General features: G+C 39.3%; 1 protein-coding gene across 1 annotated transcript in view; it reads left to right on the plus strand.

Moving 5' to 3' along the window:
- Window positions 1–25,612, plus strand: part of CNTN1 (contactin 1) — a 266,198-nt gene that overhangs the window by 60,396 nt on the left and 180,190 nt on the right. Inside the window, exon 2 of the mRNA XM_068400703.1 lies at window positions 23,498–23,543. The gene's annotated coding sequence lies outside the window, so the exon portion shown is untranslated. The remainder of the gene's footprint in view (window positions 1–23,497; window positions 23,544–25,612) is intronic.

The raw sequence follows: 25,612 nt of genomic DNA on the forward strand, positions 1-25,612 counted from the left end.
AAGAAGCCCTTTCTGTTGTCCTTGACCTCTCTTGCAAGGTTTAATTCCAAGGAGGCCTTAGCTTTCCTAGTTGCCTCCCTACATCCTCTGACAACAGACTTCTATTCCTCCCAAGTGGCCAGCCCCTCCTTCCATGATCTGTACACCCTCTTCTTCCACTTGAGTTTGCCCAGCAGTTCCCTGTTTAACCATGCAGGTCTCCTGGTACCCTTCCTTGACTTCCTACCTGTTGGGATGCTCTGATCTTGAGCTCGGAAGAAGCAGTCCTTGAATGCTAACCAACTATCTTGAGCCCCCTTACCTTCTAGTACCCTGTCCCATGGGATTTCCCCTAGCAATTGCTTGAAAAGGCCAAAGTTGGCCCTCCTGAAGTCCAGGGTTGTGATTCTGCTAGCTATTCTGTTCCTGCCACATGAGATCCTGAACTCTACCATCTCATGGTCACTACAACCAAGGCTGCCCTCAACCTTCACCTCTTCAACCAGACCCTCCTTGTTAGTGAGGATAAGATCCAGCAGTGCTCCACTCCTAGTTCAGTAAGATGTGTTTTCCATGAGTCAGAATGCTGACAACTCTCTCAGAAACATGTATCCTAAAAATGACGGTGAGTTTATTAGGCACAGTACATTAGCAATATATATAGTCTTGTGTAAACAAATGCTTGTTACCATATGCAGTGGTCCTCAGCAATCTCTATGTCTGGAATGAAATCACGTAACCAGTTTTACCCTGCAGTCGCACTGCAGCTTATTCTGGCCATGGTGAAGACAAGAAGCACCAGCTATGATTTCCATCCTGTCTTCATAGTCCTGGCAGGTGGACTTTAATGCTGAGCAGGCCTGGAAACAAAATATTTTTTGTTAAATTGGACAAACCAAACATGTTCTTGTGGTTTTCAGAATCAACAAATTCAGTTGGCAGTGGCTACTCACTCTTCAGTGCTGGTGATGCTTAAGAGTATCTTGTATGCCTTACAATGTACAAAGTATGCACTGTGCCCCCTTTCAATGCTCTGGCCTCAGTGGACTCCACCAGATATATATAGTTGTGCATAGGTAATGCAGGTAATGTGCACCTTGGTTTGAGTGGGAGCTACTACATTGCCTGAGCTGTCTACCTCTTACCAGTAGGGTGCTGTTCTCTAGACACAGTGACACAGGATACTGGAGCCTTGTAGAAAACGAGATGGTTATAACGATATTTCTTAGAGTTTGCTTTAATTAAAAAAAATTCTGCTTTATTAAGGAGCGTAACAAAAAATTAAGCTTCTCCTTGGCAGACTTTCCTTCAGTTAGTCTTTACATAAATTCAGTATGTTGTCCTTTTTTTCTTTAAAAAATCCTTTCAGAACCAAACTGACGGGTAGTATTTTTAGATTATGTTGTCGGAATGTAAAGTACAGTATCTACTTTGATGAAGAATCAGAAGTAAAAGCACACTAATAAATAACAAGTGATGCAGGTCTGATGTGTTCCCCTCGTCCCCCTCCACTAGGGTATTTTTGGCAGAAATGCTGATAACAACTGTCACATAATTATGTAGAATCTCATTACAGAAAAGTATGTCTTCGGATAAACTGTACGTTGCAGACTTAAATGAAAAGATACGGAAAAAATGACACATGTTGAAACATAGCTTTTTAAAGCTATGTAGGCTTCCTCTACCTTAGTAGAGGAAAATAAACACAAAAATAGTGGAAATAAATTTTACACAGGCCAATTGCTTAAATTGTTTTTGCTGTTAAAGAGCATATGAAGGTTAATCCTGGAGCCACAGGCAGCCTGTGGATTCCAGCAGGCCGTACAGGTCACTGTAAGTGAGAAACTAATGGTGTGATGTGCAATAAGCTGATACTTTCTTTTCGCCTTGCCTCTCCCGAACTTGCTGCTGTGCTTTGAAAAAATGACAGCACGGTCCAGTGGATTTCATTTTTATGTGTGCACTCATCCGCAGTGACAGCGAGGTGCCAAGCATCATTTTCATGGTGTAATTTCAAAGTATTTAATATCAATGGAGAAAAAGTAAATCTTCTCTTGCTCACATTTTCTTTCCTGCAGGCTCTGGTGTAGTACTGTAATAAAACTGTTCTGCAACTGCCAGAACCAGCCCTGCGATTCAGGCTGTTCGTGTGCATAATGTAGATTTTGTCAGGGCCAGTTTGGGCAATGGTGTCAAATGTTGTGCTATAAAAAAGCTTGTCGTTGGGGAAGCACAAGATAACTGTAGGAGTGCTGCAGTAGCACTTGTTACTCTAGAGAGCAATCAAAAGTAGTTCAAACGCCAAAGAGTTTGGCCCTACTTTGATGTGAAAGCGAAGTGGTAGAAGAAGGACCTTTATCCCTCAAGTGTGATTCAGCATCACTGTGTCCTTTATGTTTAGTATGATTTGGGACTCGGTTGTCTCTCTGTTAGTAGAGCTGGCTGGCTGCCAATGCCTGCAAAAGTCGGTGTAATCCTCCCTCTGAGGAGGTACCCGCGCTGCCTTTCTCCAGTGTGCGGTGTCACGTACAGCTTCTGCTGCGCTTCCACACGAAGCTGCGCCTCGTGGTATCGTGGGCCCTTCTTCCTCCCCACGTGCTAGAAAGGATTTAGAAATGTGGTAACTGCCCTGGGGTCTTTATAAGCCATTCTCACCATGTTGTAAGCTCATTCGTATTAGTTCATTTACTGCACAGTCAAGCTGTTATCGAATTATTGAGTTTCTACGTAAATAACAGTCTTTATGTGAGGGGCGATATTAATGCTGTCAACATCTTCTGCGAGCCGGGCTCTGTGATTTATGCCCGAGTCCTGGGAGTACTTCAGCTGGGGAGGGTTTGGAAAAGCAGCTCTCGAACATGAAACTAAATGAAACTTCGGCATTTTTTCTTTACATCAGAAATACACAGATTTCAACTCTTGTCTGTCAAAATTCAGAGACGGATAGTGCATTCTTATTTAGAATATCAGCAGTTCCTTTTAACAATTACTATTGTGCTATCGTAGAATCATAGAATGGTTTGGGTTGGAAGGGACCTTAAAGATCATCTAGTTCCAACCCCCCTGCCACAGGCAGGGACACCTTTCCACTAGACCAGGTTGCTCAAAGCCCCATCCAATCTGGCCTTAACCACTGCCAGGGAGGGGGCAGCCACAACTTCCCTGGGCAACCTGTTCCAGTGTTTCACTACCCTCACATTAAAGAATTTCTTCCTAATATCTAAATCTACCCTCTTTCAGTTTAAAACCATTCCCCCTCATCCTGTCACTACATGCCCTTGTAAAAAGTCCCTCTCCAGCTTTCCTGTAGGCCCCCTTCAGGTACTGGAAGGATGCTATAAGGTCTCCCTGGAGCCTTCGCTTCTATGCTGGCTGTATTCTCATTACTATTTATTTCCAGCATTCATGGGTTTTTTTTGCAAGGTAATGTGTGGTCTAAACTAGGAAGCTTTTCTTCAGCAATCTACAGACTGATAGAACAGTCAAAGAAGATGTAGAACAATCATTCTTGCAGAAAATACTGAGGGCAAATTACATTCTGAGTCTCTAGTGACGAGTAAGCATCTGTTTTTTCCTTTGCATTAAAAGACGTTACAAGGTGACAGGAGACATTACTGCTCCTTTAATAAAAATGCTGTTGAAAAGTACTGGTGAGCTTCCTCTTAGATTCTGCTTCCTCCACTTGGCATTCAGGGATGCTGCATAAACCAGTTTATTTCAAAGGCCTGCACAAACGCAACCAAAACATACAGCCAAACATACCACAAAATGATATGAAAGTAAGTGAGGATCCGTAGAGTAAGTAAAAGTTACAGTTACAAGTAATTTTTATTGACTTTATATTGCCATTGTCTCTTCTTTTACTCAAGAAAGAAATAGCTTCTCTTAGTATCTCTGGAAAGTAGTCAGGGAAAGTCCCATGGTTAGTAACTGAGAAAAATGTCCTTCTGTTGGAAGATACATAGTAGAAAATTTTTCTTGCAAAGTAAGTAGTAGCAAAAGAAAAACAACAAGAAAAAATTAAAAATCACTGAAAGGGATGTTTTTCCAGTATGTTTTTCAGGATGATAAAAGAAAATAAATACTAAAATATTTCTAACCAAGACTTATCTTCCTTATCTTCTGATTTTCTTTTCACTGAGGAAAAGTATATTTTATTTTTTATTTAATTCAAATTCTAAGGTTCCAAATTAAAATTCTTTGAGCTGAAACAGTTCTATTTGCATATATTTAAACTTGGGGAGGAGTTAAAATGCAGACTGTTACGCATCTCTTGGATGGCCAAGAGATCGCAATTAAAAGGTGAGAGAAATAATTTAGCGTGTATTGGGGAGCTCCGTAAGAGCAATTTCTATAAATTTCTGTAAAACACAGGAGACTTTATATACAGTTTTTTGAAGGTTCAAATTGGCAGCTAAGCTAGTTAAACACTCTGCAGTTGGAGCACCCAAGAAAACACTGCTGCAAAGCCTGATACTATTCCTCAGTGTATATGGATGCTTTCAAATGTTGAGCTAGATCTGTCAAGAAAGCAGTACAGTTCGACTCCGATCTACAGTTGTGATCTCTCAAGGGGGATTTTCAAGACAGACTTTGGTATGAGCAGTGTTTGAGGTGAGGGAAAAAAAGGAGGAAGGTTTTCTGAGAGTAAAGTGACTTTAGAAGAGTCTTCAGATATTTCCCTTTATCAATTCCAAATCAGTCATGATGAGCATAAGAAATTCCAATTTGGGGCAGAATGAATTTTGGGTTAGGAAGCTGAAGAGGAAGATGATGGCTTTAGCAGTAGCAGCAGTGGCTAGCTTTGACATGCTCGGGGTCACTAAGCACCTTAACCAATTGTTCAGGCCAAGTAGTATGGTGGCATTGTAGGCAAGTGATTGTTTTCTAGGGGAGCAGAAAAGGAAATGATCCATATAATGGAGCCCCTAATAATTTTTAAGTGGATGGGCAGGCTGGAATGTAACAATCAAAGGCAGCTGTGGCCTATCAGGACTAATTAACTTTGAACTGCCACGGACCCTGTTAGACTAATAAGGCTGACTCTGGCAGAACCACATAGATGTCTCTGTACGGTTCAGAGGAAACACATGCTGAATTGCTGGTAGGATGCACACCTTGACTTTTTAGGAACTCAGCATGTACTTGGCCTGTTTCATTTCCTGATATTCCTTCTGTCTTTCCTTTTCCTAGGGCTGTGCAAAATGTTGAGTAGGAGTATGCAAAAGCAGCTGTGCTTTTGCAGCTCTGTTTTACAGCTTCAGGCAGTAGACTGCCTGGAATACCGGTCCTTGTCTGCTACTTGAGCTCATCTAAAGCATCAAACAGAGCTAAAATATCTAACTTCAGAATATCAGTTTCTGATCCAGGTAACAGACTGCTTAATGGATTTCCTAATCTGAAAGTAAAACCATAATTTTGAAATAGCTTTGGTTTTCAAAGGTGAAACTTCTTTTGGAATCAAAGAGATAATAATGTTGATTATAGTATGACACAGAAGATCAGATGTTTAGGATTTCTGTCTTAAGGATGCAGTAGAGCCAATCACAGCAGGATTCTAACCTTAAAAGAATGAGAATTCATGAAATACTAGTATTTTTCTTGGATGATATTGCATATATGGAACTGAGCTCCAGGTTTTGTGATGTGTCAAAACTGAACGTAGCAGTTAGTATCTTGCTGTATTTTTGCTGATTCACAGCTGTCCTAGAGTCTTACTTATTTGAATGGACTTAACTGTGAAAAAATCTATTAAAAGCATTCCCAGTTTGAATATGCCTTACTTTTAGCAAAGAATCTGTCACCATGTCCATCTGAATCTCAGCATCTGCTAAGCATAGCTTTCTTGGCAATTATCTAATTATGTGAATTTCAGAAATGTAGTTTGCTTGCTAGGGAACACTGTGGTCTACCAAAATGAGTTTCTGGTCAGTTGGAGTTGGGGAGTTATTTCCCTCCCTGATTTTCCAAGCTTTGAAAAAGAAAAAGCAAAGCAGAGATTAGATTTGAGAAAAACATGGCCTGCTGGGTTTGATTGTTGAGGTATCATTAGTTTAAAAATAAAAAAATTTAAAAATTAAAAAAAAAAGAACAAGCAGATTGGACCAGTCGGGCAAATGGAAACCAGCCTTTTTGGGGAGTTGACCAGCCTCCTCGGTAATCTTTGTTGATGAATTGAAGTATAAACCCTTAAAAAGTATACTCAACCTCTTTTTTTCATCAAAAATATGTAGTTACAGGAAGGAGACCAGGAATGAAACCCAAAAAAATTTCTTAGCCACCCTAAAAAATAAGTGAGTAAAGACATGTTAACAGTCTGTACAGATCTTGCTGTGTCGGTCTTGTAGCAAGCACTTTCTTAATATTTTGTAAACCATTTTGATCTTCTACAAATTCTCATCCACATAAAATCCTCATCATCTTCATTAGTGGTTTATTCCCCTGCTGCAGATGGTTACGTTTTTATTACAGGAAATTAATTCTATGGGGTACTCCATGGAGTCGTTGATACAATGAATGTGTAGCATACATGATAAATTCCCTTCATCAGACTTTAATTTACTGACTTTCAAAAAGTTGTTATATCTCGATACTCATTCTCCAAGTGGAAAAGATATATTTTTGCAATGCGTTTGGTGCTACATTTCGTTGTAACTCATAGGCATGTGTTGACTTGTTAATGGCAATGAAACAAAACATTTCAAAATTTGTACCATTTTGGTTTTTTTCATCACCTGATTTATTCTGGAGGATTACCATGTAAACAAAAAATGTAAGAAATTAATTTATTGCCTAGTAATGAGGGATCTGAAAGATAATGGAGGTACCAGTTCTCATTTGCAGTAAAAAAAATTTCCTGGCTATGGTGGTGCAAAGGGGCTTCAGTGTGAATAATGTTTAGTAACACTTTAAAGCAGTTCACTTAATTTTGGGGATGTATAAGCATGTATCAAAGTCCATCAATATCTAGAACATTAGAAATGTACTTAATTGGCCATTTATGATTTTCTTTTCTGAGGGTGTTTGTGACTGTTAGTCTACTACTATCTTGGGCAGTATTGCCAGATTTCATAAGCCATCAGCTTTGGTGAGGCCAAAGCGTATAGGAGGCGTGAAAGTTTACCAGGCATGGTTCAGCCAGCTGTGAGGCACAACTCAGCCTTGACACAGACAGAACTGGAGTTTGGCAGTGGTGTAAAGGGAGATATGTTGTCTTTTGATGGCCTTAAAAGTGAAATGTGATAACTTTCCTTTAAAGTCATTGTGTCTTATGTCACCTTTGATTTTGAAGCTTAGCCTTAATATGCAACCGGATGGCTGATGTATGTGTGCTCCTGAGAGGACAAATGCAGAAAATGGTGGCCAGCAAGCAATAAACCAAATCTAGAAGTTGTCCATCATATAATCCATCAGCTTTGCAACACAAAACAAACATACGCTCCCTGCTTTCAAGGGACCGTGCTTAGTCCGGGCAAGGTTCAAAGGACCACGCTTGAGAGAGCAAGAGTTTCCTAAGCAGTGTGCGTCTGTTCTGGTAGTACTTTTTGTGATATAGAAAGATGAGTGGCCTTCTCTGAGTTCATAAAATAAGGGGAAACCTAGGAGGACATGGTCACTGTTGAGGTCAGATATCAGAAGTACAGTTAGCACAGGATGCTGTTTCCAGTTTGGTTGGTGGAAATTTTAAGAGTGACTTCAGTCAGAGCAGAATTTGGGTATTATTTTGCAAGCTCTAATAATAGAGCCCAGATGGAAGATGTGACTTCTTTATTAGCACAGGTTCTAGAAATAACTAGACAAGAGCGAACCTTGTAACTTATAAATAGCATGACATAGTGAAAACAGTTTTTCCTAATTCCTTTTTTTTTTTTTGAGATTTAAGCACCAGAAGACTCTCTGAGACTTGTTAGAGCCATAAAAAGGCACTTGAATATCTGTAGCAAAAACTGGAATAAGGCCAGGAATTTTGTTTTCTCACTGTCAGGAGAATGAGTAAGATCTGACATCCTCAGAGGTTGGAGGGAATTGGTGCAGTAAAAGGGACTGCCTCAACAATCTTCTCTGTGGAAGAGGAGATGCATTTACTGAGTCTGATGTACTCCTAAGGTGGAGGAGAAGGAAGGTCCTTGGCCCAGGAGGAGCCTGTCCTACAGGAGCTGCTGGTCTGAGCCAGCCAGACCAAGGTATTGTTCTCTGGGAGAGCTCCTCTCTGGGCAGGTGCTGCAGAAGCTGTGCAGTCCACAGGATACACATACTGCACAGGATGGCTCTGAGGATGCTCCACAGCAGCAAACGTGTCCTCTCTTGAGGAGGCCAGTCTGCTGTAGACTTGTCTGTCTTCCCTCCTTTCTTCTGTCATAAGGGGTAGTTTTCTTGGGATGCAGATCTTTTTTTAATCAGAAAATAAAATGAATATACTGTAGTGTTTTATTGCTTGTTCTTTCTCATTTTGTATTCTTCGTCCTTACTAAGAGGAGAAAGGATAGAAAGCAAAGTGAAGGTAAATACTGTTTTCCTAACCTGGTGGATGGTCAGGGAGTTCTCTGGGGTTTAAACTGTCTTTCTTCTCTCATGTTGGCACCCAAGTCAATGGCTGTCAACGAAATAGAACAGATGAGACAGAGTTAAAAAAAACAGATTGGTAATTAATTGTGGTTAATTGGTATAAATCATAAACTCGCTTCTGAAAGCAGTCAGAACATATCTCCCTTGTGAGGGATGAGAACGAGCTAGAAGCCAGCTATTCTCTCATTTGCTTTGTAAGAATTTTCTTAATGTTTTGTGATTCACAGGCTAGAAAATACCCATTTATTGTTATCAGAATAACAGGTGCTTTATATGTTGTACACACGCAAACAAGCTACTGCATTACTCTGTGCCTTCATTCTTCCCCACCTATCATTTGCCTATTTTGGTTTCATCTGGCTGAAATCTGACGGGACTGAGCCCTGCTCTTTGAAATGGCTCAGGCTGTGCTGGATCCAGGTTTCGTGACTTGCTGGCAGCTGCAGCAGTGGAGTTGTACTAGTCCACGTCTGGACAGGAGGAAACACCTCACCTCCCGTCATGCACTGGCAGAGCGAGCAGCAGCCACGCAGTGTGGGACCATTTGCAAGCACAAGAGGAACATCTGACTATTTGAGCTGTGTTTGCTGTTCAAACAGCTGCTGTGCATCTTCTGGATCGGGAAAAAAAAAGCCACAGGCTGGGTGGAAGCATCCCACAGGCTGAGCAGTGATGTGCTGTGTGACATGATACAGATAGCTTAACGGAGCCCCGGTCTCACTGGGCTGTCTGTGATCTGACATAATATACATTATGTTAATCAGGAAGGCTCTCGTAGTGTTTTCCTAACAATCCTAATCTCATTTTCCATGACAGGGGCCCATTTATATCCCTGACAGATTATCTTGCTTTTCTTCCCTGTCAGTTGAGGTCATCCAAAATCCTAAAATTCAGTGCTTTATTTATTTTTGCCAATGGAGAAATCTGTGTATTATGAGTCATAGAAATGCAAAACAGGTGATCAGAACTTCAGCACAGTTAGCCTCCCACATTTACAGTCCTGTAGTTAAGTTAATAATGTTTACATTGTCATCCTTCTCACTCCCTTCCAGTTTGAGGAGATTGTAATGGTGGCCGTGAGCTCTGCAGAAAAAGAAAAGATGCTTTCCCTCCACCTTAGACTTTTCATTTGCATCTATACCCACTAAAATGTCACCTTCCTTTGATGTAGGCAGGTCTAAAGGTATATAGTGCTATCTCGTTTATCCTGGGGCACAAGCCAGTCTCTTCAGCAGAAAGTTATTCTGGATCTTATGTTTTTATTACTAAGCTAATCATAAGTCCACATCTATATACTGTAACATTGAGATACATATTTTGATGCTCTTACTGTACTGCTTCAGAAGGGAGATGACTCCCTGGTAGTATAACACACGCTCTAATGGATCCAAGAAGTCAGACTACGGTGTAGGTCTGATCTGGCTGCATGCCTAACATATGGGTAGGTTTCTTATAACTTTCAGGTTTTAAGCCCATGAGGGAGGCTTAATAGAAAAATGAGGAGATGGGCTGTTAGGGATGCTGTGCTAAACAGAGTTAGCATTTTCTGAGTCTAGATGTACTGGTTTTACAGAGGAGACTTTGGTTCACTAGGCACCGAGATGAAATCATTAAATCATTCCTCATGGAATATGAACTGGTATCTCAGAAATTGGGCAGTAAGGAAAGAAAGGATGTGTTTATTATTTATGACATTTTAGACTTAGTGGAAGCATTCTTTGTTTTGTGTTTCTTTTTAACATCAAAACTTGCCCCTGTGGAAGGGCAGTTTGATCAGGGAGCATGTAATGGAACAGAAGTGGTTTTAATTTTAATTCAGATTGAATCCAGCCCAAGTGCTGAGTATCTTACCAGGGTGAATGTGTGACATTTAGAGATGGTAGTTCATGTGACAGGAATTGATGATTTAGTTCAGTTCTCAATGGACTAATTTTAAATAAAATAATATTTTCACTAATTGATTCATTTCAGAGAAGTGAAAAAACCATGTTAAATTGGCTTTATTAACCCAAAAGAAGCTGATTTACCCTGGCTATATACAAACGTGAGATTTACATTAGCAGCATGGCAAAGAAAGCCCACGACATGCTGAGGGTTTGATCAGTATCTATTTTTCCAGACAAATATTTATGCAAAAAAATAACCCTGCATATTGTTTAGCCTGTTTTTAAGGAAATGGCATGTAGGCCATTGTCCTGTGCGCTCACCGGTGTTTCTCTGGTAACTTTTGAACCTATTGTGCAATTTCTAATTTAAACTTGATGAAGGGCTGGAATTTTCCAAAATGACTGCAACTGGCCCCAGTAAGGAGGAGGGTTAGCTCAGTGGTTACCTGTTCTGCCGGGACCACACACACCTGCAGACCTGGTTAGAGCTTGTCGAGATCTTAAGCAAGATATATGGCAGGTTATGTGGATCAGTTGTAGGTGCCACGGGATGGTGTATGATCCTGCAGGGCAGGGGAAGGAGCTGGACTTCTTACCGAGGCAGTGCATGCAGGTGAAGTTGTAGGACACACATATGTAAGGCTTCTTCAGTCATCTGCTCATGCAGCAACTTATGTCACTCTAGAGGCAAGAAATGCAAAGAAAAATTTGCCAAGTATTTTCTGTTTTACTGGGCACAGTTGAATTGTTAAGCAATGTAGAAACACAAGTCAGATATAAAAAAGGGTATTTACTTGCTAGTACAGCTAGAAGTATACATTTTTCCTGTCCTTTTTTTACAGGTACTTTTTCTTAATGAGGATGATAGATGCCTTAACAGTATTTCACAAATAAAAATGAAGTGCCTTTAATGTATCATGCTTTTAGAGGTTCTGTTCAGTGCCATGCACAATAAATAAAGACTAATACCAAGTACTTTCTTTTTTTTAAGTTATTTTATTGCATACCATTTAAACAGTAGTATGTTTACTTCTGAGGCTTGATACTTGTTGTAGTGGTATTTTGAATATTCCATGTGATTTTGTCAGAGAAACAAATGGGTACCTTGAGAATTGCAGAATTATTAGTGATTTTTCTTTTCGTCTTCCAGTTTGAGTTCTCAGACTGAAGAAGCCATTTATCATCCTGCTACCTGGCAGAAAGTTTAAGGCAATCCTGCTCCTATATCCAAGGCATGACTAAAAATTGTTTGGTTGTTCCCAAGGAACAGCTATAATGTGCTTTCTCGTTTCATAAGTAGAGCTAAATCTGGATCTCTTTTTAGTTCTTGGGCATACACTGACTAGCTGAAAATCCTGTAATGAAGAGTCACATCATTTGTTTAATTGGTGTTCTGCATGATAGAAATAGGGGCAGATGCAACTCCTTGCTCTTCCCAGGAAATCCAGGCCTGCGGAACATACTTTGAAGTGGTGACAGTTTTATGTTCTCTGGAGTAGAAAAGAATTACTCTTTCTAGACCAGATGAATTAGAGTTTAGAAGGTAATGCAGTCTGTCTCTGAAGCCCAAAAGTCAGCAATCAGAAAACTTAAATGATGTAGAACTTGTAATTTTCTGCAATCTTTCTTTCTATTGATTCCACTGATAATTAAATCTGAACCTTTTGTCAGTTCTCAGAACATTTTTGTCAAGTTCTGCAGTGGTGGATTGAAGGTCTCCATGTCCAGAGGTTAATAGGGTTTTTATCATAACTGCCTGAGCAGGTTGAATACTGTTTGCTAACATTATTCTTGAGGGTAAAAGATGATTTCTTTCTTTTACTAACAGAAATATTTTACAGGTCTTTGACAAACCTAAACTCAGAGGCCCTTGATAAATCATTTGAGCTTGGTCCACTCCAGCAAACCTTTTTGATTTGACTTTTTTTTTTGATTTGGCAAATGCTTCTATTGCAGCTGTTTTTTCGAACTGTCTAATTATCTTTCTGAGCAAATATAGTAATGCTACAATACATGGGAGGGAGTCAGTAAACTTTTGATTTTTCCACTTCCTGACATCTTTTGACTGAAATAGGAAAGCTCTTTTCACATGTAGCCTTAACTGAGCTAGCAATTGCTATGGTCGATGGTGAAGATGGTTCTTTGTAATGAATACTGAAATACACCCCCGAGCTGCAAAACTGGTACCTCACTGAAATACCACCTAATTCTTTATTGATGTACAGTTATAATAACCTAGAATACAAGGTGTTCTCACTTGTCTGGCTGTTACTGCTTATGAGAATGGAATCCATGTGTTCAAGTCCGTGTCATTTGGGGGTGGGACCAAGCCCAGATACAGCTAGAACAGGGACACCCCATACAATCTGCTCAAGGTGTAGTGTATAGGCAAAATATACTTACAGTCCAAAAATGCTTCCTGGATCACTGGAATCCAGTGATTAATGATCTAGTTTTGTCATTCAGTGAAGAGGCAGTTTTAAGACATACAAATGGCAATGAAGTCAGAGCTTGAAAAGATCACTTAGCTATGAGTGACGTAGAGGGAACTTCTTGATGTTGAGTGTGGAATAAAATTTACTAATTCCTTCAAAATTTTTTTTGCCATTTAAATATCCCCATCTTTTGAGAGAAGATTATTTAATTGCCTATCTGTCAATAAATGGTACGTGGGTAGTGAGGGTAGCTATGAAATAGATCATTTTCTTGGTTTTCTGATGTTTGATCAGCATTGAAGTAATGTAGAAATGAGGCGGCTTGTGGATTAGGGTGCTGCTGACCTGTTCCCTGCCAAGGCATTTGCTGGAATTCTACATCTCACACACACAAGGAGTTACAAAGAGACTTGTTATGTTTACTAGTGCTATAGTGTGTGGTAGGACAGTGACTTACATAGCTAAAGTTTATGTTATCACGTGATTTCTGGAACACTAGCAAAACCAACTAGAAGATTCTCTAGAGCAAAGGGTGGTTTAATCAGAAAGAAGAAACTTTTTCTTGGTGTCTTTGTCAAATAGCAAGCATCTTTGTTTTTCCTTTTCTTAACCTTTTTTAAATAATTATAGCGATAGAAATTCATACGTATACTAAGCTTGCCACAGGCAGATCTTTTTGGCCTTGCCAGAATCGATATCTCTCTCACATAAAGAGTGGTTTATGAAGGCGGTTTTGAACAGAATGTCATACTCTTTGCTGGGTATCATCATTGCCTCATAGTGGTAAGTTAAGAGATTTTCTAATACGTGGAGAGGATCTCCTGCTGTGTTTTTGGACTAGACAATATGCTGTTCAAATGCAAATTGTGTATATTATTTTAATAATTATAATATTTTAATATATTGGAAATCCTCTTAGCAGCACTACAGCTAAATTAGTGGTGGAACAATGATATAAAACAAATGACTTGCTATTGAATGTGGAGATATTATCCATGTGCTGCTCATATAGGCTCAATTTCTGAAGAAAGACTAAATAAGATCCCAGTCCTGCAGGATTACTTGTGTGAATAGTGTTCCTTATGTGTAAATCTTTTCAGGATAAGAGCCTCTATAATTTCTAGGGCAGGAGCCATATCTGTCTGTCTGCTTTGTGATGCCACCTCCAGTATGAATGCATAACTAATAATACTCAGTTTTAATTCCCTGCGAAAGCAGTGACTCCAGCTCCAGCCATGAGTTAAATCCAGAATAAATGGGGAGGAAGCATTGCAGAGACTCTTAGCACATTGATAGCATTCTCTTCTGCACTGTGAAGTTGCCTTGTTTGCAGCCTGAGTTCGTAACGGACCTGCCTGTAGAAAGGCAAGAGCTTGGATCTCCACTGCTCACAGATCTACTTCCCCCTTTTTGCAGACCTCGCTATACTGAAACAGCCTGCAGCTAGTAGAAGATGATGTGGTGTGTGCATTGATGTGATTGACCAAATCAATTTTGAAAATTGCTTAACCTTGTAACTCAGTGGTGGCTGCTGGAAGTGTAGTTTTTTCTGTCTGTTGCACTAGCTCTGATCAATGCAGGGCTCTGGTGCTGCGCCTGGGGCTGCAGGTGGTGTGCTCCTGTTACAGGGAGAGAGGGACTAGTGAGTGATATGTAGAGCTAAGAGTTTATTTTTAGCCTAAAGTCTGAACTTTCTAATCAAAATTTACATTAGTCCAGCTATGGTTACGGTTAATAATACAGTTAAGACACGGACTTTCTGGTACCTGTTTCCATCTCTGGTGTTACACTCACTCTTTCAGCATCCTCTGGGTCCCGAGGCTGGTGGTGTTGATACTTCTCAAGGAGAATTGGTGGCACAGATAACTGAGGTTATGGTGAGTCATTAGCACGGTGGCACTAGGAGGACTTTCATGCTAGCAGTGAAGGACCCTTACTGCCTCCTCCAACTCCACTTGGAGATATTTTTACAAGTTTTCTAGCGCAGTTGTCTTGCTTGCATTTTCTTCATTGATTCCCAGTTCCACATTATACTTGGTTTTCTGTTTTCTACTGCTAAAAGTGGTTTTACCTGACTCATTCATTGATGCTGTGATTTGTATTTACAGTCTGATGCCTCTGGTATTTTCCTGTGCCTGTGCTGTGCTCCACTTTGGTTTTATTCGAGGGTTATAGATAATTTTGTGATTTTCCATAATCCTACAGTTAACATTTTTTGCAAAAGTTCAGATTTTGTTTTCATAACCCTTGGAAATGGGAAAGAAATTTGGAATGAAAGAGCTTTCTGAATGTTTAGCTTGCATCTGATGAACTGATTTTTTTTTTTTATATCAATACAGACATTCATGTGAATGCAGCTTTTTTCAAATGAGTCTAAGCCTGGATTTCAGCAATTGAGCATAGTTAGGTTAACATTGCAGCTTAAGGAAAGCTGGTGTGGCTTCTACAATAGCTCCAGCCTGAAAGAGACTTGATGGTGTAGTCTTCCTGCCCAGCAGGCATACTAAAATAATTTCTGTAAGAGGGTTTTGAACAAACTCCCTTCTGCCCCATGCAGCTGTGACAAACTGCAGAGACAGGAAAGGCGAATGCACCAGGTGAGTTTTGGGAGTCCTTCCTGGTGATGGTCTGTATTTTACGCCGGGTGACAGGGAGCCAATACCCCGACCTCTCTGTCATCTTAAGGATCCATCCAAACTAGGGCATGTCCATGGTAAACAGATTCAAATCAAACAGGTGCTCTGAGAGTGGTACAGGTTGCCTGGGGGAAGGTGGGGTGGGCACCCTCGGCTCTGTGTCTGCATCACAAACCGTGGGTGGAAGAAATTAAACTTGTATCTGGGTTTTTCTTGTTGGTTTGTGATGCTCACATAAAGGTCTTTCTGGAGTAAAGAGTAACAGTGACCCGCTGGTTTCCAAACATGAAAGATGACAACTTAAATGTCACATTTGTTCACTTTTACTGCTGATCATTTTAGTCAAAATATCTGCTGTGTGGTTCTGGCTTATTAGAGATGAATACTATACGGATGGTAGCTGGAAAATGCTTACTGAGGTCTTACTGCTTACAGTCTATTCCCTTGCTCATGCAAGTTTTCCCCAGTCAGATAATAAAGTATACATTAAAACTTCAGTGATCACCCTTTTAAAAATGTCTTTGTTAAAATAAGCTCTCTGATGATTTACATGAGCAGTAGCTTTAATAAATCATTTTTTGTGTGTCAGTTTATATTTCTAGATTTGGTAAGCTCATCCTTGCAGTATTTGCGTGTTTTTAATTTTCTTTTTAACTGGTGTGTGCTGGTTCTTGAAGTTTCTCTCTTTAATGGCAATTGCACAAAAATTTAAAATTGTACCCATTGAAAGAAAGTAGGTTGGGTCAGCATAGTTCACCAGACAATATTTATAGCTCTACTTAAAGTTTCTTAAAGAAATACTGTTTTTGAAGTGATGATTGGTAAATGGAAATAATTTCAATATTCTCAGAATTGTATATACCAGTTGACCAACTGATTTCTTTTACTTGGTGTGCATTTTTTTCCTTCATAAAAATTTTGCGTCTCTTGGACCTCCTCTCCCTTTTCAGAGTAGAGAAACCCTGATTGCACTGTGGCTATGTCAGCATAAAAAATATGACATATTAGGCATGTATGTCTGACTTCTAGGAGCTTCAAGATTTCTGATTTGAAATAATACACCCTTTAATCAAGCACAGTAGCAGATTATGCCATAGCCTCTAAAACAACTGTTAAGTTTGAGGAACTGATTTTTGAAACTATCAGGAAAAATATTCTGAATTAAAGAAGTACTTCCTTTTTCTGTCTTTTTTTTTAAACTGATGACAACAGTCAGTTTTCAAGCACGCATTTACTTTAAATGACTGGGGAATTCAGTACAAGGGATTGCACAAGTTGGACTTGCGTGTATATTAAATAGATTATCAAAATGCTGTTTATTTCAGACATTTTGGAAGATCATGTGGGTATTTAAAGGTTGAAGAGAAGATTTTCTAAGAAATGGAAGTTTCTAGAACTTCCTGGAAAAGCTGAATGAGGTCTTTGGAAGCCGACTTGGTTAAATTTCCAACTTGGCTGACCTCTCCGACTCGCCTGTTTTTCTGGAAGAGTCACCGCTTGCTTGTTCCAAACAAAACCACCAAACAAGAAATCCTGATATTAGTGAAATCATTTGCAGGCTGATTTCCTTTGACAAGGGCAAGAGATTATTTTCATGTTCCTGTTCCTGTTGTTCTTCACTAAATTCTGAAACTGCCCTTTAAGACATTCAGCCTCCATGAAGCAGTATGGCAAAAGGTTGTTCTGACTTTTTGTGACAGGTGGGTGTATTACCATTATAAATTCACTAACCTTCACTAAAAAAAACTAAATTTGGATAGAAGAAATTAGCATATGATAAGTTAATTGTGAAAATACTAGGTTAGAAGAGGGTAATTTAGGCAGCAGAGCAAGGCACTTAGGAGTTAGAAAGCATCCATTGTGGTTGCCTGTGCTGCAGTGAGAGTGAGTAGACAGAAATGTTCTCCCATGGGCTGGGGCTCTGCCTCTGTGCAGGAGCTGTGCCTGCTTCCCCTGGGAAGTTCGAGAAGCTTCCCCAGAGGGGATTATGCTGGGGAAGGAGGAAAGAGGAGGTAGCCCAGTGCTTGGGGTGATGGTTTAGGCAAGGTGTGCCTCATTGAGTTGTTCTGTCTCCAGCCCCAGCACCTCCAGACTGCTGCCTGTCTGTCCTACTTCTGGAGCTGGGGTTGGACTGGGGGAGTGCACTGGTGGGTTTGCAGGCTCGCAGTCTGATGGGGAAATGCACTTTGGGTTTTCCAGTGCTACCTGTTTACCATTCCCAGAAAGATCACAGACAGTCGGAATCTGTGTGTTCTATATTTTGTAATTTTTTTTCTTGAAATGAGGAAAGCATTTGCTAAAGGAGCTTCCTAACATCTGAATTTTAAAAAAAGAAAAAGAGAAAGAAAAAGAATGAAAAAGGAATAAGCACTGAGCTTGCATTACAAATTGCTTAAAAGATGGGAACTAAAGTTAGACAGCTGATGTAAAATTCAATTAACGTCTAAACCAACCATTTAATTTATGATTTTCCAACAGTGTGAGATGAATTTATGTGTGCTTTTGACTGATGTCTTTCTTGTGTGGCACCTAAGATTTTTCAGGTATGTCTTTGACATTACTATACAAACTGTAACTTAAAAGGATAAAAATGGAAAATTTCTTAAATACTGCTCTGTTTCTGTCTTCAAGCCACAAAGTTGGGTCTCCCATCTAGTGTTTTGTACCATTTTTGTGTTGCTCTTATCTCCTGTATTGTACTGGAGCTATATTCTTACTGGCACTATGAAACTATGTTCTCGCTTGTTGTTTGTGTGGGTCAAGGAATACTCCTTCTGGCTTCTGTTCTTTAGTAATGCCTAGACAGGGCAAGAATTTGCTTTACCTTTTTTTTTTTTTGAAAGATATGGAAGAACTTTTATACATTTTTGGATACAGCCTCTTGTTCACTGTAATTTTTGAACTTTTTGTTAGCTTTATTTTCTATCGTAAGTGGTAAGAGCAAGTTGAACTTTCTAGCTATGATGATAACAGATTACAGAAAGAGCTAAGCTACATAATCTTTTTTGCAGTTTTCAAGCAGGTTTTTTTTTTGTGAAGGACTTGTGGAAAAGGTCATATGTGGTGGAACATGAAAACAGATACTTAAAAGGATTAGGTGAAAATGCAGAGGAAGGCTTTATGGAAAGGAGGCAAATTATTGCTAAAAGCTTTGACAAAAGCTACTGGAAAAATGTCAGAAGTCCTTACTGTTCTGAGCCAGAGCTTAAATCTGAATGCAATTTATGCCTTTAGAAATGGTTTGTCTAACGGTTGGTTCTAAGGTAATTTTTTTTAGTGTGATAAACTAGTGTATTGATTTTCAATTAAACCTTAATATCTCTAGATAGATGACAGCATTGTATCTCTTTGGAGCTTGGAAAATCTAAGCTCCTTGACATGCACAAAAAGCATTGCATTTTGTATTTATGCAGGACTCTGCATACTGTATTCTCATCCAGAAGCCATTCCGAAGTAGATAATAGATACACAAGTATCTTTCTGATATAAACAAATTAATCATCTTTCAGTTTGGAAAAGTTCTCATTTTTGTTTTTTTTCCATGGATGATGTTTTGCATGACGTACTCCTCCTATAGCGTTCTCCACAATGGCTTCATATATATAATAAGTATTACAAAAAAGCTTTTATCTGAGTGGATGTTAATTTATAATGACCCTTTTTTGCCATTGCTCTGCACGTGCAGTGCCTGGAGCTGAACTGATGGATCCTTATGATTAGCAAGGACTGAAAGTGGCTTTTTCAAGAGCTACTCGTGATGGCTTAAGCAGTATTGAGTTCAGCAGTAATTTTCTCCGTCGCAGCTCTCTCTCTTCCTTCACACTGTGATTGAGTCTGACAAAGTGAATTTAGATCTGCAAAGATGATCTAAAATTCTTGTGGTTGTCTATAAATTTTCATGTATGGAGATTCAAGCAAATTACTTCATTATCTTTTACAGCCCACTGTGAATGGGAAAAGGGGGATAAAATTAAAAAAAATCTTCTGCCTGTCTTCATTATGTTACAAGCTGAAATAATCAAATCACGTTTTTGTAACACCTGGTGCAATATTGTCTGTCTGTTCTCGTAAAATGAAGAAATCAGATGGAAGTGCCACCACTTTCCCAGCTGACTCAGTGGCTCAATTCAGGTACCAATAGATACAAATGATGATACTTCCCGTGTCATTGCTTAAATGTGAAAGAGGAGTATACTGTGAAGGTTCCCAGAGTCGTCTGTGGAAGAACAGCTTATTTTGTCACCAGGCGTGAATCCTGCTGAAACATCTCCCTCCATCCACTGTGCCCATGGCAAGCAGGGAGGTGCTGAGTGGTGATCTGAGTGAGCAGCGTGACCTGCCACCCAGGAGCAAGACAGGACATCCCCCGGGACGTCACTGAGCTCTAGGCCTGGGCACTGCCTGTGCACATTCAAACTGCTAGTACTTGCCTGGATTGTTGAAAGGGGTTTTTAACAGGTGTCAACAAATTATCTTTCTGGAGGATGAAAGTCAGAAAAATACTCCAGTTTATAGGCCCGTCTCCCTTATATTTGTGGGCTAAGGGCCTGCAGAGCTCTTTCACTTTTATACCTCTCTGAATCAGTGTTTGGTTTTACTGGTGTGTTTTTTTCACTCTTGTTTAAGTCATGTAGAGTACAGCAGAGCATGAATCCTTCAGCCCATTTCCTATGTTCTGTCCGTAAGCATCCTGTGCTCACCATTGTCCAGGTCAATGTACCGAGCTAGAAGACCCCTCCTCTCACCCTGTGTCTACGTGTGCTCTATTCTTCAGGAGATTGTTTTAAAAATTATGATGGTCCTATGCTAACTATGTAAAGCAAGGAAGATTTCTATTCTGTTCTAAACTTTAAAGGATAAACATTTTTAATTTGCACTTTCCCAGCCTATTCCTGGATATTTCATCTTTCCCCCCAGTAACATCACCGTTCTAGATACTCCAAGTTTTGTTTTATATCAAAATGACATAGTCTATGTCCCGTAGTTTTTCTGTGGTCCCTCTGTATTTCACACCTGGAAAATGCATTTCTAGTTCCCTAATATCCATAGTCTGTCTTTTTATTTTAGAAGCTGCCTTGGTTTGACAGGCTTTCCATAAAACATAGCTTACTGTTGCAGGAGAAGAGTCAGAGATCACTCAGACAGATCTGCTCTAGTAGTTAATTTATTGAGTTTTAATCAGTAAATTTAGGTATGTAAAATATTTAATAAGTACAGATGGATTGGCAGTCAATACTCTACTGCACTTAAGAGTTAGTATGGAATGCAAAGATTATTGCTTAAGCTTACTATATGTATCTTAAATATTACATGTATGCAAAAAATGTCACTTACCAACCCATCAATGTGTGGTGTCAGGTAAGGGATCTCTCAGCCTCGAGGGGTAACCTTGAGAGGCGTCCCTGCTCGAGGGGACATCGCCATTGTGCAGCCAGCTGCTATAGAGGGAGAGCTGAATGGACCCTAACGGCTGCAGGTATTTGTAGCGTAAAGTGGTTGATTCGTAGTCAGATTTTCTGCTGTATTAATGCAGTTACAGCTGCTTATCAGCCCAGTCTCCAGCCAAACTGGGTTTTTTTGGGGTTTGGTGCTGAGTTCTCACTGATAGCCTCACACAGTAGAATTACCTTTGGTTAGGCTTACTTGCTGAGCGTCTGCCTCAACCAAAGTTCAGTTAGTTCAAACAGAAGTGCATCCATCACAGTTACTAAAGGTAAAGTTAAAACTTCCAGAGGTGAAATACTCACAAATGATGGAATAGCAATATCCAGAGTTACTGATGAAAGGGAAGGGAAGTGTTAACAGCTACCGCAGTTTACTTCTAACCAAGTGTTGCCCTGTTGAGGAGGAAATTAATGTCTGTTGACTTCTGTAACGTTTCTTTGCTTCTTACATTACACAGCAGTCGTAAGCTTCAGTTGAAAGAAATAATGTAACGCTATTAAAAACAAGTGCAGAGTTTGTTGTAACACAAATGGATCAAAAATTTCTATAACATGGAAAGTTATAGAAAGACTATTGTATAGTACTGTTAGGGTGTTTCACTGAATATGGTGGGGAATAGTTCTCAAGCCTTTACTTTAGAAAAGACATTGTTAGCTGAGGGAACTTTAATGAAAAATTGGCATTCTGTAAATCCTTGTCATTTCAGAAAACCGTTCAGAACCTTGAGGTTGTTTTTTTTCTGTGTTCTGGTTTATTTTCCTCCCCAGCTAATAAATTATGGAGCAAACATGTAAAACTTCATATTAAGTATCGGAAGAATGACAGAATACATTGCATTATCCTGATGATGTACTCAATAACTTATTACTTCAAGAACTTCCTACTAAATGAGATAAATGTGTTGCTTGAAAAACAGTTTTCAGAGTTACTAAGACTTATGACCATGAAAATATGTACTCCACAAGGAAGTGAATGAATGGAGACTAAAATTTAGGCGTGACAGAGTTCTTTGGGTATGTGGTTCTGTAAGGTTAGTTCAAATTATTTTTGTCCAGAGGCTCTCAGGAGCAGTTTACAAGGAGGCAAAAATAATAGAAGTGTTCTTTACAGATGAGGATATTCTGATATTCTGTCCAGATCAGCAGCAGCAGAAGGATTAAATCCCAATGTCTTAACATGTACACTTACTTTAATAAGAGGGAGAGGGGATGAGCCTGAAAGTACAGTCATCATCTTTCTTCTCCTCTCAGCACAGTGAAATGATTGTGACATTAAACTTCTAGAGATAAGGTGCCACAGAAAAGTTGTCTCTCTTTACATAGACATGCAGCATGCGGAAAGAAGTAGAATTACACGATATAATGAAGCCTTATGAGAAATTATTAAATTTCCAATCTGTGATGGTCATCATTGATCATTGTAAATGGTCATCACATCACTGAAGGCAGATCTGATTTTGCATTGCAGTAAATCAGAGCATAAGAGAAACAGAGTTGCGAGCACACGTTGACTAAGCTACCTACAAAGTAGTATAGCCTTGGAGCCTGAGTGCTTGGATCATTTATGTCACCCATGGAATTAGCATTGGACCTTATAGTTCTAAAAAATTCCTTACCTCACATTCACATACTTAAATTATTGTCCATTTGGCTATTAACACAACTTAAAAATCCTTTGTATAATAGAGATGAACTGCAGTTACAAAAGGAAATACAGGCATGGGAGTGAGCTGGAAATCTGTTAGTTTATGTAACCAACTTCTGAAGTGAGTACTCTATTACATGATGTGTTTGGGTTACACTAGATGTTGGAAGCGTTTGAAAAATTGCAAGTAGTGCTAGTGTAGCGTAGTTCCTACCTTGGATCCAGTGATCCAGACGTGTAGTGGATATTACACCCAAACTGCTAAGAGAGGAAACAGAGATTTGGAGGTAGTTTGACAGTATCTACAGCTGTGAATCAGGGAAGGTTTGGAAAGAAGAAGTCAAAGCAGAACTTGAGTAAAGATTTTTGAATCATTCTGGAAGGGCATGCGAAAATTTGCTGGATGGAGACAAATATAAGGAGAGATCAGAAGAGACAGTATAAAGGGAAGAATGAAATGTGTTAGAGAAAGCAGGAGTTTGGTGATGGTATACCAGCATGTATCTGAGCAGGCATCTCAGTGTAATTTACAGCAGGAGAGAGCTCCAGGATCAAGTTTTTGTGATAAGGTATTAATGACTTCAAAAATAGCTAAATGTGTGCCCAAGCTGATTTTTAAAGGCAGTCTGTAATAGCTTGTATATCAAGTAATCAGGAAAATTAAAAGCGCCCAAGCTCACTATGCTTTTAAAGTTTAATTTTGGTAGGATTTCATTAATATGTCTTAACTTTGTGCCAGAAAGTGACTAACTGAATACCCACATGTTTATGAATTCCAGGAAACATCTGGGAAAAGCTGATTATAAGAGAACATTATGAAAGTATGCATAGCAAGTTCTAACAGAACTGGTAACTGAAAAATTAGGAGTTGAGCGAACAACTGAACCCTGTTTTTATTCAATTCTAGATACTGCCTCTGGATCTGCACTGAAAAAGACTCCACCTTATTAGAGGTTGGTGACTTTTCTTTTTTTCAGTCCTTACATCCAGTTTTAAAATAATTATTTATTACCATGTTTAAGTAATGAAGTGAAAGATATAAGCTTCTTATTAGCAAATGATTAGTCCCAGTGAAATGGAAAAAGTGGTAAAAACATTGTTAATTCAGAAATTTATACTGAACTAATGCACAGAAGCAGTGTTGTGCTTTTGACCTCGTCAACGTGATTAGTTTTTAAATGTTAGCTATATTGAAATATGACATTTTAGCATTAGGTCTACTGGCAAGGTTTTTTGATTCAAATACTTCTCTGGTTTGAATTGATCATTGATATGTATGGCCGCCAGTTCCTATTTGAAGGTTGGAGTAGTCTGTACTTCTGAGACGTTACCTGCCATGAAAGCCACACCAAATAAGCTTTTTGTATATATCATACAGAAGCATAGGACCTGATCTGTATTTTCATTGACTATTCAGAAATGACCTACTGGGTTCTACAATGTATGTGTATTTGAAACATGGAAGGTGGTACCCACCGATCAGGTTAGAGAAGGCCAAAGTTCTTCCTGACGGGGCTCCGTATATACATGTTGCTGGGCAATGGAAGCCCATAGCTCAGTGATGACTGTATCCGCTGTATGATTGGGCTACGTATAAAGTCATGTTACACTGCAATAAGCAACATTACGTGCCTCTGATGAAGCTAGTCTGGTAGGATGGACAGTTGAAATAACAGTGGCAGCTCAGCTAGGCATAGTGATTTCTAATCCATGTAGCTGCATATAGGAGTACACTAAGGTTTTCGTCAGGGGTATGCAGGCATTATTTTTTCCCCCTGAAGATCACTTAAAGATTAAGTTAATGTATATTCCTAAGACTATCATTCAAGTAAGAACACAAGCAAGAGACATTTTAATACAATTTTGAAAAGGGTTTTCAGTATATGGTTTGAAATGCTTGAAGTGAAATCCACTATTCTGTTGTAGAATAGGACCAGAGGAAGTCACGGCTCCTGATGGCAAAACATGGTTCCTTGACTTAAAGTTATTTAGCACTGACATGTTTAACTTGTGTCTTATACCTTCTATAACTTCATTAATTTGCTGCTGCTGGACAAGGAAGGCACCAGCTCAGAGTAGTGCTATAGTGAATCCTGTAGGTACCTACCTCTAGCCCAAATCCTTCTCGGAGTCTGAACCTTGGTGTCTTTGACTGATGTATTGACAAACTGTTTTGTTGAATATTTGTGTAGTACTGAACCCAAGGGATCTGTGCAATATAAGCAAATAACAGTAATTCTTATGCATTGTGGGTTTGTTTGTGAAATACCTCCTTGCATTTCTATTTTACATAATGCTTCAGTTGATTTTAATTTAGTGAACAAATGAGTGTAGATCAGACTTAATTTTGTAGTCATTGTTAGCTAACCTGTCTGAAAAATAGCCCAAAATCTCTGGTTTTACTGTTTAATTTGTTCTTACACTGTCAAATATTTTTCTGGCTGTTCTGTCTGTTTCCAGATTACAATGACATGACTTTTTGTATACTATATTGTTCAGCGCTAGTGAAATGGCATATGTTGTAGGCATGATTTCAGTCCAAATACTTTCTACTCTTAGAAATACTGTTCTTCAGATAATGTCTTTGGACCTTGATTTATCACATAATCTCTGGAGAGAGCTAACTCTTCCATTCAGCTGGTTTTGTTTTTGTTCCAGAAAGCTCATTTCTACAGTAACAAGGTCATAAGTGCAGCTCATTAATAGCTATTTGTGATTCCAGTTGCCTGATCAACTCTGGTTCCTGGAAGTTGGTGGGTGTCTTTCCATTTGGATGATGAGTATGGGATAAAGCTCACTTACACCTTACTGACTATAGGATACTGTTGCACTGTACTTAGTGTCATACCAGACTGTAATAGTTCTGGTCCTTACAGAAACTGTGCTTAGGCTCTTATTTTGATTTACAGGTGTAAGTGAAGCTCCTTATCGGCCAGATCTGACAGAGCTAGTAGCTGGCTTTGTGTGGCCATGCAGGAGGAGAGTGTGCTTCTCAAACCTGTAGCAATGCACACTGCTGCAA

This window comes from Nyctibius grandis, chromosome 5 (assembly GCF_013368605.1).
Source record: "Nyctibius grandis isolate bNycGra1 chromosome 5, bNycGra1.pri, whole genome shotgun sequence".
Classification (NCBI taxonomy): Eukaryota; Metazoa; Chordata; class Aves; order Nyctibiiformes; family Nyctibiidae; genus Nyctibius; species Nyctibius grandis.